Source organism: Tamandua tetradactyla, chromosome 3 (assembly GCF_023851605.1).
Source record: "Tamandua tetradactyla isolate mTamTet1 chromosome 3, mTamTet1.pri, whole genome shotgun sequence".
Lineage (NCBI taxonomy): Eukaryota > Metazoa > Chordata > Mammalia > Pilosa > Myrmecophagidae > Tamandua > Tamandua tetradactyla.
The window spans coordinates 167,323,392-167,336,893 of NC_135329.1; positions in this window are offsets into that span (position 1 = coordinate 167,323,392).

The following is a 13,502-nucleotide window of genomic DNA, read 5'->3' on the forward strand; positions in this document are numbered from 1 at the left end:
TAATTTTTTATTTGGTCTCCAAACTGTCATGAGTTCCATCCACTTCTTGTAAATGATAAGACTGTGAGACCTTTGTTAAGGTGTCATTCGCATCATCCATATCATTCCTAATTTTCTGTCTTGTTGACGCTGTTTTTGTGGGACATATTGTTAAATCCTTCATGATGATAATAGATTATTTAACTTTTTCCCAAATTCGACCCATTCTTGCTTTATTTTATGTAGCTGTTTCTTAAGGTGCCTATTGATGTGTGATTATAATATGCTCCTGATGAACTACTTATTATTAAAAATAAGCCTGTACTTATTTACAAAATGATGGAATAAACATTTGCATATCCACTCATGTTGCTAAGAAACACCTAGGTGGAGATTGATGACCTAATTCCAAAAATGGCACCATTCCTATATTTGTGCATAGGGTGGGCAAGATAGTATCAACTATCTATGGGATGCTAGTTTATTGCATAGGAATACTTCTACCTTAAAGGGTAGCACTCTGATTTCATTGGAATGAACTTATCCTACTTCCATGTATTTGTCTTCGCTGCCCTCAATGCTTCCACCAAACCTGCATTCTGTGAACTAAAGGAATTACTTATTCACTGCCCTTTGCTTCTCACCAAGGAACTCATTTTCACTAAATGACATATAGCTCATGATTATGGATTTCACTGGGTTTACCTGTTATTCATTGCTATGTAATCAAGTTCTCCAACATCATAGGTTTAAAGCAACAAACATGTATTATCCCATGCATTAACTGAGGTCAAGAAACAAGGAATGACTTAGCTGAGTCGGTTTTGTTCAGAGTCTCTTATGAGGTTGCAGTATAGTTGTTTGCTGGGATTATAGTTTGTGAAGATTTAAGTGGGGTTGGAGGATCTCCTTCTAAACTCACTCACATGACTGTTGGCAGGAGGCTTCATTTTGTCTCTAAGTAGCATTCTTCCTTGGGCAACTCATAACACAGCTTCTCCCAGATCTCGTGTTCCAAAAGAGTGATAGCCTAACACAAAGCCATAAATTTGTATAAACTAATCTCAGAAGTGATGTGGAATGATATCTGCAGTATTCTATTGGTCACACAGACAAACTCTGGTCACTACAGTGTGGAAAGAAATTACACAAGGATGTAAATAGCAGAAGGCAGCATTCACTGGAGTCCATATTGGAGGCTGGCTACTCCACTGTTCTCACCTTCTTCCCCACCCCCTTCAAGTGGCAGGCCATGGAGAACAGTGATACATCTTTATAAGACTTAGTTATGGGTCCAGGTGTATAACAATACGTTGTGGAGCAAGATTAAGATCCTCAAGAATACAGTATAATGCTTTCAATCAGCAACCAGCATACTGTGCTATTGCTTCTATCGATAGGACTTATGGGGCCTGGGGATCAAAGGTGGAAATTGGAGTGCCTCATCTCACTATTACCGCTGATGATCCACTAGCAGAATGCAACTCTCTTACCTGGTCTTTGAAATGTCTTATATGTGAATATTTAATAAGTCTATGAAAGGTGTTCAATGTCATTAGTCAAAAGAAAACCTAAAGCCAAAAAATAACAGACATTAACAATAACAACAATGATATATCTCTATCTATAGCTATAGATAGAGATATACAGAGAGAGAGAGAGAAGGAATTAGTTTCAAGCAAGGAAGAAAAGAATGACAGAATGAATAAAGAAAACAAGATAATTTAAAGAAAAGAAAGAAATCAGAAAAAATCAAAGTGAATATATATGAAAATGCAACATATTAAAATTTGGGGATTCAGCTAAAGCAGTGATCAGAATATTTTCTAATTTCCCTTTGGATTTTCGTCTTTGACCCATGGTCAAATATTTGGAGATTTTCAAATATATTTTGAAAATATTTGGGGATTTTCCAAATATATTTTGCTTTGTATTTCTAATCTAATTTTGTGGTGTTCAGATAATATAATCTGTATGATACGAAACTTTTGAAATATAATAACATTTATTTTATGACCCAACATTTAACCAATCCTAGTTGAATTCTGAGTTTTACTGTGCTGCAAATATTAAGTATATTATGTTGGTTTGATCATCTTCTTCAAATTAATACTCTTGCTAATTTTGTAAGAACTTGTTCAATCAAATTCTAAGATGAGAGTATTAAAATTTACAACAATAACTGGAATTCTTCTGTTTTTCCCTTTAGTTCTGCTCATTTAGCTTTATAAATTTTGAAGCAGGATTATAGTCTAGCACAATTGTAATCGATGTATCTTCTTGCAGAACTGACCCTTTAATCTTGTTTTACAGTTTGCTTTTAAAAATATTCTTATTGAAAAATATCCACACATGTATAGTCCAATCACATTATACAATCAATGGCTCACAATAGCAGCACATAGTTGTGTATTCTTCACCATGATCATTTTTAGAACATTTGTATCACTCCAGAAAAAGAAATAAAAAGAAAAAGAATTCATGCATCTCCCTTTCATTGACCACAAGTATTTCAAAGTACCCATTTTAAGCCTTTATCTCCCTCTATTATTTATTCACTTTTTAGCCCTTTTTTAACTCATCTGTTCACACCCTGGATAAAAGGAGTATCAGACACAAGGTTTTCACAATCACACAGTCACAGTAAAAAATGTAAAATGTAAAGTCATAATGTAAAAAAGCTTTACATTTACAGTCTTATTCAAGAATCAAGGCTATTGAAACACAGCTCAACAGTTTCAGTTGTTGCCCTCTAGCCACTCCAATACACCATAAACTTAAAGGGGTATCTATATAATGCATAAGAATAACCTCCAGGATGTACTCCCAACTGACATCTCACAGCCACTGACACTTTATTTCATCTCATTTCTCTCTTCCCCCTTGTGGTCGAGAAGGCTTTCTCTTTCCTGATGCCAGGTCTTGGGTCATCCCCAGGGGTCAGGTTCCATGTTGCCAGGGAGATTTACACCTCTGGAAGTCATATCTCATGTAGTGGGTAGGGAAGTGAGTTCAGCTGCCAAGTTGGCTTGGAGAGAAAGGCCATATTTGAGTAACACAAGAGGCCCTCCAGGGGTGGCTCCCAGACGAAATTATCAGTAGGCTTAGCCTCTCCTTTGCAGGCATAAGCTTCATAAGGGCGAGCCCCAAAATTGAAGGCTCAGCCTATTGAATTGGTTGTCCCCACTGCTTGTGAGAATATCAGGAATTCTCAGATGGGGAAGTTGAAAATTTCTGCCTTCCTGCCCACTCTGCTAACGGGGCTTTGCGAATATCTTTTTATTCACCACCCAAATTACTCTGGTATATATAAGGCATCACACTAACCCACACAAACCAATAGTTCTCACATCCTATTCAAGTTTCCCTGTAACTGTGATGTTCAAGTAAACTGACAATATAAGTCAAATTAAATAATGTACTATGCAAAATACAAATTTTACGCCTAATAAATATCTCTTCCTTTGGTCTCATACAGAAGTTGAAGTTTGAAAATATGGGCCACATCATCCTTGACCCTGTATTCTGATTTACCTTGATTCTATCCAGATGAACTTCATTCATGTCTCTAGATAAAGTCTGATCACTTTTTCAGCTATATGAACAGTTGCCGAATGGAAAAGGAATTGTGCCTACTTTCACAGCTTCAGTGCTCCAACTCTGAGTCTCAGATGTCACATAAACACTAAAAATTTCAGAGAATGACCAGGTTATATACAAATAACTTGCTTCTCAGAATTTAGAAGTATCAATTACAACTCCAAAATATATATATATAAATGCTATAATAGCTTACAGTCTAGGAAACTTTAAATTAGACCTCAACCTGCTCACCCATGCTCTTATTTCAATTCTGAGTTTGTATATTATAGTTAAACCATATGAGTGAGGTATAACAATATTTGTCTTTAGTTCTGCCATTTCATTCAACATTACAGTCCTTAAGGTTCATTCACCTAGTTGCATGCCTCACAACTTCATTCCTTCTTGCAACAGTTCAGTAGTCCATTGTATATACACACCACAGTTCTCTTTTCCCTTCTTCAGTCCTTGTACCCTTGGGCCACCTCCATTCATTGTGAATCACAGAACACTGCTGCCATGAACACCAGTGTGCAAATGTCAATTTGTGTCCTCACCCTCAGTCTCTCCAGGTATATACCTACCAACTGGATTGCAAGATCATAGGGCAACATGATCCCTAGCATCCTGTAGAACCACCGCACTGCCCTCCAGAGGGGCTGTGCCTCTCAGCTTCCCTAACAGTGAATAGGTACATTTTTTCTCCACATTTTCTCTATCACTTGTTTCTCTCTGTTCAGTTTTTAAAAATTATATTCACATGTTATACAATCCAACCTAATTAAATGGACATGCCTTTGCCACCATAATCTATATGAAAACTTTCCTTTTCATACATATAGAATCCATTTCATTACACCATGATCCCTCACTCCCTCACCCCTGTTTGTTGACATTTAGCTTTAGCATAATGTCTTTGTTACATCCAGTGGAAGCATATTACAATGATACCGTTGACTATAGATCTTAGCTTGCATTGATTATACTTTTTCCCATATACCATCCATTTTCAACACCTTGCAATGTTTCATTCATTTGTTCTCCCTCACACAAAAATGTTCTTATATGTGTACATTTAATTGCCATCATTGTCCACTCTATCCTCTGTCTTTCCTTCTGGCCTTACATGGGACCCTAGCCCTCCTCCCTCAGCTGTACTAACATTCAGAGTACGTATATTATTTTACTACCATCAGGAAGTATTGTGTTATCCATTCTGAATTTTTATAATCAGTCCTTTGCACAATCTGTATTCCTTCAGCACCAAATGCCCAATCTCTTTCCTATTCTTATCACCTGATAACCCATGTTCTAAACTTTAACTCTCAAAGTTCATTCATTAATAGTAGTTCATATTAGGGAGACCATACAGTATTTGTCCTTTTGTTTCTGGCTCATTTCACATAGCATGATGTCAAGGTTCATCCATTTTGTTGCATGCTTCATGACTTTATTGTGTCTTACAGCTGCATAGTATTCCATCATATGTATATACCACATATTGATAAGTCACTCATCCATTGATGGACATTTTGGCTGTTTCCATCTCTTGGCAATCATAAATAATGCTGCTATAAACATTGGTGTGCAAATGTCTGTATGTGATCTTGCCTTCTGTTCCTCTGAATATATAACCAAGTAATGGGACTGCTGGATAGTATGGCAATTCTATACTTAGCTTCCTGAGGAACCACCAAACAGTCATCCAGAGTGATTGTAGTATTTTACATTCCCACCAACAATGGATAAGTGTGCTTCTTTCTCCACATCCTCTCCAACACTTGTTGCTTTCTGTTTTCTTGATCATGGCCGTTCTAATGGGTGTGAGATGATAACTAATTGTCATTTTGATTTGCATTTCCCTAATTGCCAGTGAAGTTGAGCATCTTTTCATGTGCCTTTTAACTATTTCCTCTTCTGAAAAGTATCGTTCATGTCTTTTGTGCATTTTTCAATTGGGATTTTTTGTCTTTTTTGTTGTTGAGTTGAAGAACCTCTTTATATATTTTGGATTCTAAATCCCTATCTGATATGTGGTTTCCAAATATTGTCTCCCATTGTGTAGGCTGCCATTTTTACTTCCCTGAGAAAGTTCTTTGATGCATAGAAGTGTGTAATTTTGAGGAGATCCCATTTATCTATTTCCCTTTCATGCTTGTGCTTTGGGTGTAAGGTTTAGGAAATCACTTCCTATTACAATTGTACATGATATTTCCATATATTTTCTTCTAACAGTTTTATGGTCTTAATTTTAATGTTTAAATTTGTGATGCACATGGAGTTAATTTAGGTATAATGTGTGTGATATGGATCTTCTTTCATTCTTTTTATATGAATATCCAGTTCTCTAAACACCATTTATTGAAAAAAACTGCTCTGTCCTGGATGGGTTGGCTTGAATACATTATCAAAGATAAATTGTCCATAGATAGGAGGGTCTATTTCTGAACATTGTATTCTATTCCATTGGCTAGTATATCTATATTAATGCCAGTGCCATGCTGTTTTGACCACTGGAGATTTGTAATATGCTTTAATGTCAAGTAGTGTGAGCCCACCCACTTCATTTTTCTTTGTCAAGATCTTTTTTTTTTTATCTATTTGGGGCACAATGTTCTTCAAAATAAATTTTGTTATTGGTTCTTCTATTTTTGCAAAGTAAGTTGTTGGAATTTTAATTGATTTGCACAGAATCTATAAATCAATTTGGGTAGAATTGACATCTTCCAATCCATGAACAATGTATGCCCTTCCATTTATTTAGGTCTTCTGATTTCTTTTTGTAATTTGTTGTAGTTTTCTTTGTATGGGTCTTCTGTATACTTAGTTAAATTTATTCCTAAATAGTTCATTCTTTTGATTGCTATTGTAAATGCAATTTTTTTCTTGATTTCACTTCAGATTGCTCATCACTAGCGTACAGAAATAGTACTAATGTTTGAGAGTTTATCTTGTACCCTGACACTTTGCTGTACTCATTTATTAGCTCTAGTAGCTTTGTTGGAGATTTTTCTGGATTTCAACACATATTATCATGCCATCTGCAAACAGTGAGAGTTTTACTTCTTCCTTTCCAATTTGGATGCTTTTTATTTCATTTTCTTGCCTAATTGCTCTGGCTAGAACTTCCACCACAATGTTAAATAACAATGGTGACAGTGGACATCCTTGTCTTGCTTCTCATCTTAGGGGGAAAGCTTTTGGTGTTTCCCCATTGAGGGTAATGTTAGCTGTGGACTTTTCATATATTCCCTTTACCATGTTGGGGAAGTTCCCTTCTGTCTTATCCTTTAAAGTGTTTCCATCAAGAAAGGATGGTGAATTTTGTCACCTGCATTTTCTGCATCAATTGAGATGACCATGTGTTTTTTCTGCTTTGACTCATTGATATGGTATATTATATTGATTGATTTTATTGTGTTGAACCAGCCTTGCATACCTGGAATAAATGCCAGTTGGTTATGGTGTATAGTTCTTTTAATGTCTGCTGGATTTGATTTGCAAATATTTTGTTGAGGATTTTTGCACCTATGTTCATTAAAGGATTGGTCTTTAATTTGTCTGTCTTTGGTAATTAGGGTACAGTTGGCTTCATAGAGTGAGTAAGGTAATTTTCCCACTTTTTCTTTTTTATGAAGAGTTTGAGCAGGATTAGTACTAGTTATTTTTTGAGTGCTTGGTAGAATTCACGTGTGAAATCATCTGGTCCTGGAATTTTCTTTTCTGGGAGCTTCTTGATGACTGATTCTATCTCTTTACTTGTGATTGGTTCGTTGAGGTTCTAGATTTCTTCTTGAGTCAATTTTGGTTGTTCGTGCCTTTCTAAGAGAGTTGTCTATTTCATCCATGTTGTTTATTAGCATATAGTTGCCCATTGCATCCTCTCATTACCTCCTTTATTTCTGCAGGGTCAGTGTTTATGTTCCCTCTTCCATTTCTGATTTTATTTCTTGACATTCTCTTTGTCTCTTTTTTTTGTCAGCCTAGCTGAGAGTCCATTGATATTACTGATTTTCTCAAAGAACAAATTCTGGCTTTGTTGATTTTCTCAATTACTTTTATACACTCAATTTCATTTATTTCTGCCTGGATATTTGCAATTTCTTTCTTTTTTTGTTTGATTTGGGGTTAGTTTTCTGTTCTTTCTCTAGTTCTTCCAAGTGAAGCATTAATTCCTCTCTTTTTGCTCTTTTTGCTCTTTTAACAAACATTAAAGGTAAAAAATTTCCCTCTCAGCACTGCCTTTGCTGCATCCTATACATTTTGATATGTTTTTATTTTAATTTGCCTTGATATATTTAATGATTTCCCCTGTAATTTCTTTCTTGACACAATGATTGTTTAAGATTGAGTTGTTTAGCCTTCACATATTAGTGAATTTCTGCCCCTCTGCCTATTATTGATTTCCAACTTCATTCCATTATGATCTGAGAAAGTGTTTTGCATGATTTCAATGTTTTTAAATTTATTGAGACTTGCTTTGTGGCCCAGAATATGGTCTACATTCAAGAATGATCCATGAACACTTGTGAAAAATGTATATCCTGCTGGCTGTTATGGGGTGTAATATTCTGTAAATGTTTATTAAATCTTGTTCATTTATCATATTATTCAAAATCTCTGTGTTCTTATTGGTCTTCTGTCTAGATGTTCTATCCATTGAAAAGAATGGGGAATTGAAATCCCCAACTTCTATGGTAGAGGGATCTATTCCCTTCAGTGCTATGAATGCTTGACTTATGTATTTTGAAGAACTGTGGCTCAGTGCACAAATATTTATGATTATTATGTCTTCTTGTTGAATTGTTCCTTTTATTACTACATAGTGTCCTTTTCTGTCCTGAAATGCTGTGAGGCCAGTCTTTCCAGAACATCAGCTAGTTCCATCTGCCTATCCCATATTATTGACAGCCCCTTCCAATATGAAAAAGTTAGCATGCTGATTTGAAAGGATGTATGGACCCTAGAAAAACCATGTTTTAATCAAAATCCCATTTCATAAAGGCAGAATAATCCCTATTCAATACTGTATGTTTGAATCTGTAATTAGATCATCTCCCTGAAGATGTAATCCAATCCAGAGTGGTTGTTAAACTGGATTAAGGGAGATGTGTCTCCACCCATTTAGGCAGGTCTTGATTGGTTTACTGGAGTCCTATAAAAGAGGAAGCATTTTGGAGAATGAGAGATCTCTGAGACAACAGAGAATGATATAGCCACGAGAAGCAGAGTATACCAGCCAGCAAACTTCGGAGATGAAGAAGGAAAATGCCTACCAGGGAGCTTCATGAAACAGGAAGCCAGGAGAGAAAGCTAGTAAATGATGCCATGTTTGCCATGTGCCCTTCCAGCTGAGAGAGAAACCATGACTATGTTTGCCATGTGCCTTCTCACTTGGGATAGAAACCCTGAACACCATTGGCCTTCTTGAATCAAGGTATCTTTCTCGGGATGCCTTTGATTGGACATTTCTATAGGCTTGCTTTAATTGGGACATTTTCTTGGCTTTAGAACTGTAAACTAGCAACTTATTAAATTCCCCTTTTAAAAAGCCATTCCATTCCTGGTATATTGCATTATGGCAACTAGCAAACTAGAACAGTTAGAATGTTCATAGCCCAAATACCCCTAAGAATGATAAAAAAGATCAAAGGTGATGGTGGAGTTATACAGAGAAAGTTGGGTTTAATTAATGAGTATGGGTGCTGAATCAGTATATTGATATTTCTTTTAATCTCCAGTACCTTACAGCAGCTAGAAATAAAAACCTAAAATTGTGGCTCATACCAAGTCAGAAATTTGTTCTACAATTACTGTTGGAATGTACTTTGAAATGTTGCTTTTATGCATATGTTATTTTTCACAAAAAAGAAAGCAAAAGAGAAGGATGGATATAAAAGAGAAGATAGGATTTAACAAATTAATGTGACTGCTGGGTCAATATATTGATGTTTCTTTTATCTTCAGTGTCTTGGAGCAGCTAGAAGAAAAAATGAAAAATCATGGAACTGTAACCCATACCAAACTTTAAAATACATTGTATAACCACTTGTTAAAATGTACTTGAAAATGTATTGCTTCTTTGTATATATATTATTTTGCACAATTAAAAAAATATTTAAAATGGAGTAATTTATTTTTAAATATTTCTCCATACAGGGCTCTTGACATAGAACACAGTTTCTTATCAATACCTTAATATAGTTATTGGAGATTTGAGACCTCTTTTTCAATTGGCCAGCCCTAAAGAATAATGATCTATGAATTATAGTCCTCCATTTCTACTATAGCCATGCTTCCTCTTCTGTTTTTCCCAACTGGATTTTTTTTGACATTTTTTATTGTGAAATATAGAACATACATAGAACAGTGATAAATTTTAAAGTACAGTTTAACAAGCAGTTCCAGACAAATTTCAAAATAGAGTATGTGTTATGATTCCACAATTTGGGGTATTTTCTTTTGGCTGTTCTAATACAAAGAAATTAAACAGAAATATCTGTATAATGAGGATTCATAATCATTTGTTAAATGCTAACTTCTCTATTACAACTCCTCCTTCACATTTGATCATTCTCTCAATCTTCAGGGACATTTGGGCAATGACCATTCTAACCTCCTCACGATGAAAAGGGGGGTTGACTTTGTAAAGTAGGGGAATGATATGGGTTGATGTTCTGGGAGAGACTGGTACCTCTAAGTTCCTCTGCAGAGGAACAATCTGGAGGTTTTAATTTCTGAAAAGTAAGGTTAAAAAGTAAAACTTTTATGGAAACTTAGAGCTCTGGGTTTTCTACAGGGTTTACTGGTGTACTGCTTGTTGGGGCTTTGCCTACTATTTCAATTTGTAATATCTGGCATAAGCTTGCATAAGAGTAACCTCCAGAATGATTTCTTGACTCTATTTGAAATGTCTTAGCCACTGAAACCTCATTTTGGTACATTTCTCCTCCCCACTCCCGTTTTTAGGCCAGCATTCTCAATCCTATGATGACAGGGTTAGGCTCATTCCTGGGAGTTATGTCCCACACTGCCAGGGAGACTTATATCTCTGAAAGCTATATCCCATATGGGGGAACAGTGATGAGTTTATTTGCAGAGTTTGGCTTGGACAGAGGCCACATCTGAGAAGCAAAAGAGGTTCTCTGGGGATAACTCTCAGGCATGTTTATAAGGATCCTTAGCTTCACCATTACTGAAAAAAAAGATTCATAAAGGCCAGCCTCAAAATTGAGGGCTTGGCTTATTAAATTGGGAGTTCTCAGTGCTTGAGAGAGTATCAGGAATTTCCCATGTGAGGAAGTTTAAGAGTTCTGCATTTTTTCCTTCAATCCCTCAATGGGACTTTGCAAATATTTTTTATTATCTGCCCCAAATACTCTGGAAAGGGTCATGGTATTATATTATGATATACAGAATCATCAGATGTCACTCTTTTTTTTATTAATTAAAAAAAGAATTAACAAAACAATTAGAAATCATTCCAATCTACATGTACAATCACTAATTCTTAATAACGTCACATGGTTGCATATTCATCATTTCTTAGTACATTTGCATCGATTTAGAAAAAGAAATAAAAAGACAACAGAATAAGAATTAAAACAATAATAGAAAGAAAAAAAACAAAAAACCTATACCTCACATGCAGCTTCATTCAGTGTTTTAACATAATTGCATTACAATTGGGTAGTATTGTGCTGTCCATTTCTGAGTTTTTATATCCAGTCCCGTTGTACAGTCTGTATCCCTTCAGCTCCAATTACCCGTTCTCTCTTTTTTTTTTTAATTAATGGAAAAAAAGAAATTAACTCAACATTTAGAGATCATACCATTCTACATATGCAATCAGTAATTCTTAACATCATCACATAGATGCATGACCATCATTTCATAGTACATTTGCATTGGTTTAGAAGAACTAGCAACATAACCGAAAAAGATATAGAATGTTAATATAGAGAAAAAAAATAAAAGTAATAATAGTAAAATCAAAACAAAACAAAAACCTATAGCTCAGATGCAGCTTCATTCAGTGTTTTAACATGATTACTTTACAATTAGGTATTATTGTGCTGTCCATTTTTGAGTTTTTGTATCTAGTCCTGTTACACCGTCTGTAACCCCTTCAACTCCAATTGGCCATTATCTTACCCTGTTTCTACCTCCTGCTGGACTCTGATATCAAGGACATATTCCAAATTTATTCTTGAATGTCTGTTCACATCAGTGGGACCACACAGTATTTGTCCTTTAGTTTTTGGCTAGACTCACTCAGCATAATGTTCTCTAGGTCCATCCATGTTATTACATGCTTCATAAGTTTATCCTGTCTTAAAGCTGCATAGTATTCCATTGTATGCATATACCACAGTTTGTTTAGCCACTCTTCTGTTGATGGAGATTTCGGCTGTTTCCATCTCTTTGCAATTGTAAATAACGCTGCTATAAACATTGGTGTGCAAATGTCCGTTTGTGTCTTTGCCCTTAAGTCCTTTGAGTATATTACCAGCAATGGTATTGCTGGGTCGTATGGCAATTCTATATTCAGCTTTTTGAGGAACCACCAAACTGCCTTCCACAGTGGTTGCACCATTTGAAATTCCCACCAACAGTGCATAAGTGTGCCTCTTTCTCCGCATCCTCTCCAGCACTTGTCATTTTCTGTTTTGTTGATAATGGCCATTCTGGTGGGTGTGAGATGATATCTCATTGTGGTTTTGATTTGCATTTCTCTAATGGCCAGAGACATTGAGCATCTCTTCATGTGCCTTTTGGCCATTTGTATTTCCTCTTCTGATAGGTGTCTGTTCAAGTCTTTTTCCCATTTTGTAATTGGGTTGGCTGTCGTTTTGTTGTTGAGATGAACAATCTCTTTATAAATTCTGGATACTAGACCTTTATCTGATATATCATTTCCAAATATTGTCTCCCATTGTGAAGGCTGTCTTTCTACTTTCTTGATGAAGTTCTTTGATGCACAAAAGTGTTTAATTTTGAGGAGCTCCCATTTATTTATTTCCTTCTTCAGTGTTCTTGCTTTAGGTTTAAGGTCCATAAAACCGCCTCCAGTTGTAAGATCCATAAGATATCTCCCAACATTTTCCTCTAACTGTTTTATGGTCTTAGACCTAATGTTTAGATCTTTGATCCATTTTGAGTTAACTTTTGTATAGGGTGTGAGAGATGGGTCTTCTTTCATTCTTTTGCATATGGATATCCAGTTCTCTAGGCACCATTTATTGAAGAGACTGCTCTGTCCCAGGTGAGTTGGCTTGACTGCCTTATCAAAGATCAAATGTCCATAGATGAGAGGGTCTATATCTGAGCACTCTATTCGATTCCATTGGTCGATATATCTATCTTTATGCCAATACCATGCTGTTTTGACCACTGTGGCTTCATAATATGCCTTAAAGTCAGGCAGCGCGAGACCTCCAGCTTCGTTTTTTTTCCTCAAGATGTTTTTAGCAATTCGGGGCACCCTGCCCTTCCAGATAAATTTGCTTATTGGTTTTTCTATTTCTGAAAAATAAGTTGTTGGGATTTTGATTGGTATTGCGTTGAATCTGTAAATCAATTTAGGTAGGATTGACATCTTAACTATATTTAGTCTTCCAATCCATGAACACGGTATGCCCTTCCATCTATTTAGGTCTTCTGTGATTTCTTTTAGCAGTTTTTTGTAGTTTTCTTTATATAGGTTTTTTGTCTCTTTAGTTAAATTTATTCCTAGGTATTTTATTCTTTTAGTTGCAATTGTAAATGGGATTCGTTTCTTGATTTCCCCCTCAGCTTGTTCATTACTAGTGTATAGAAATGCTACAGATTTTTGAATGTTGATCTTGTAACCTGCTACTTTGCTGTACTCCTTTATTAGCTCTAGTAGTTTTGTTGTGGATTTTTCCGGGTTTTCGACGTATAGTATCATATCGTCTGCA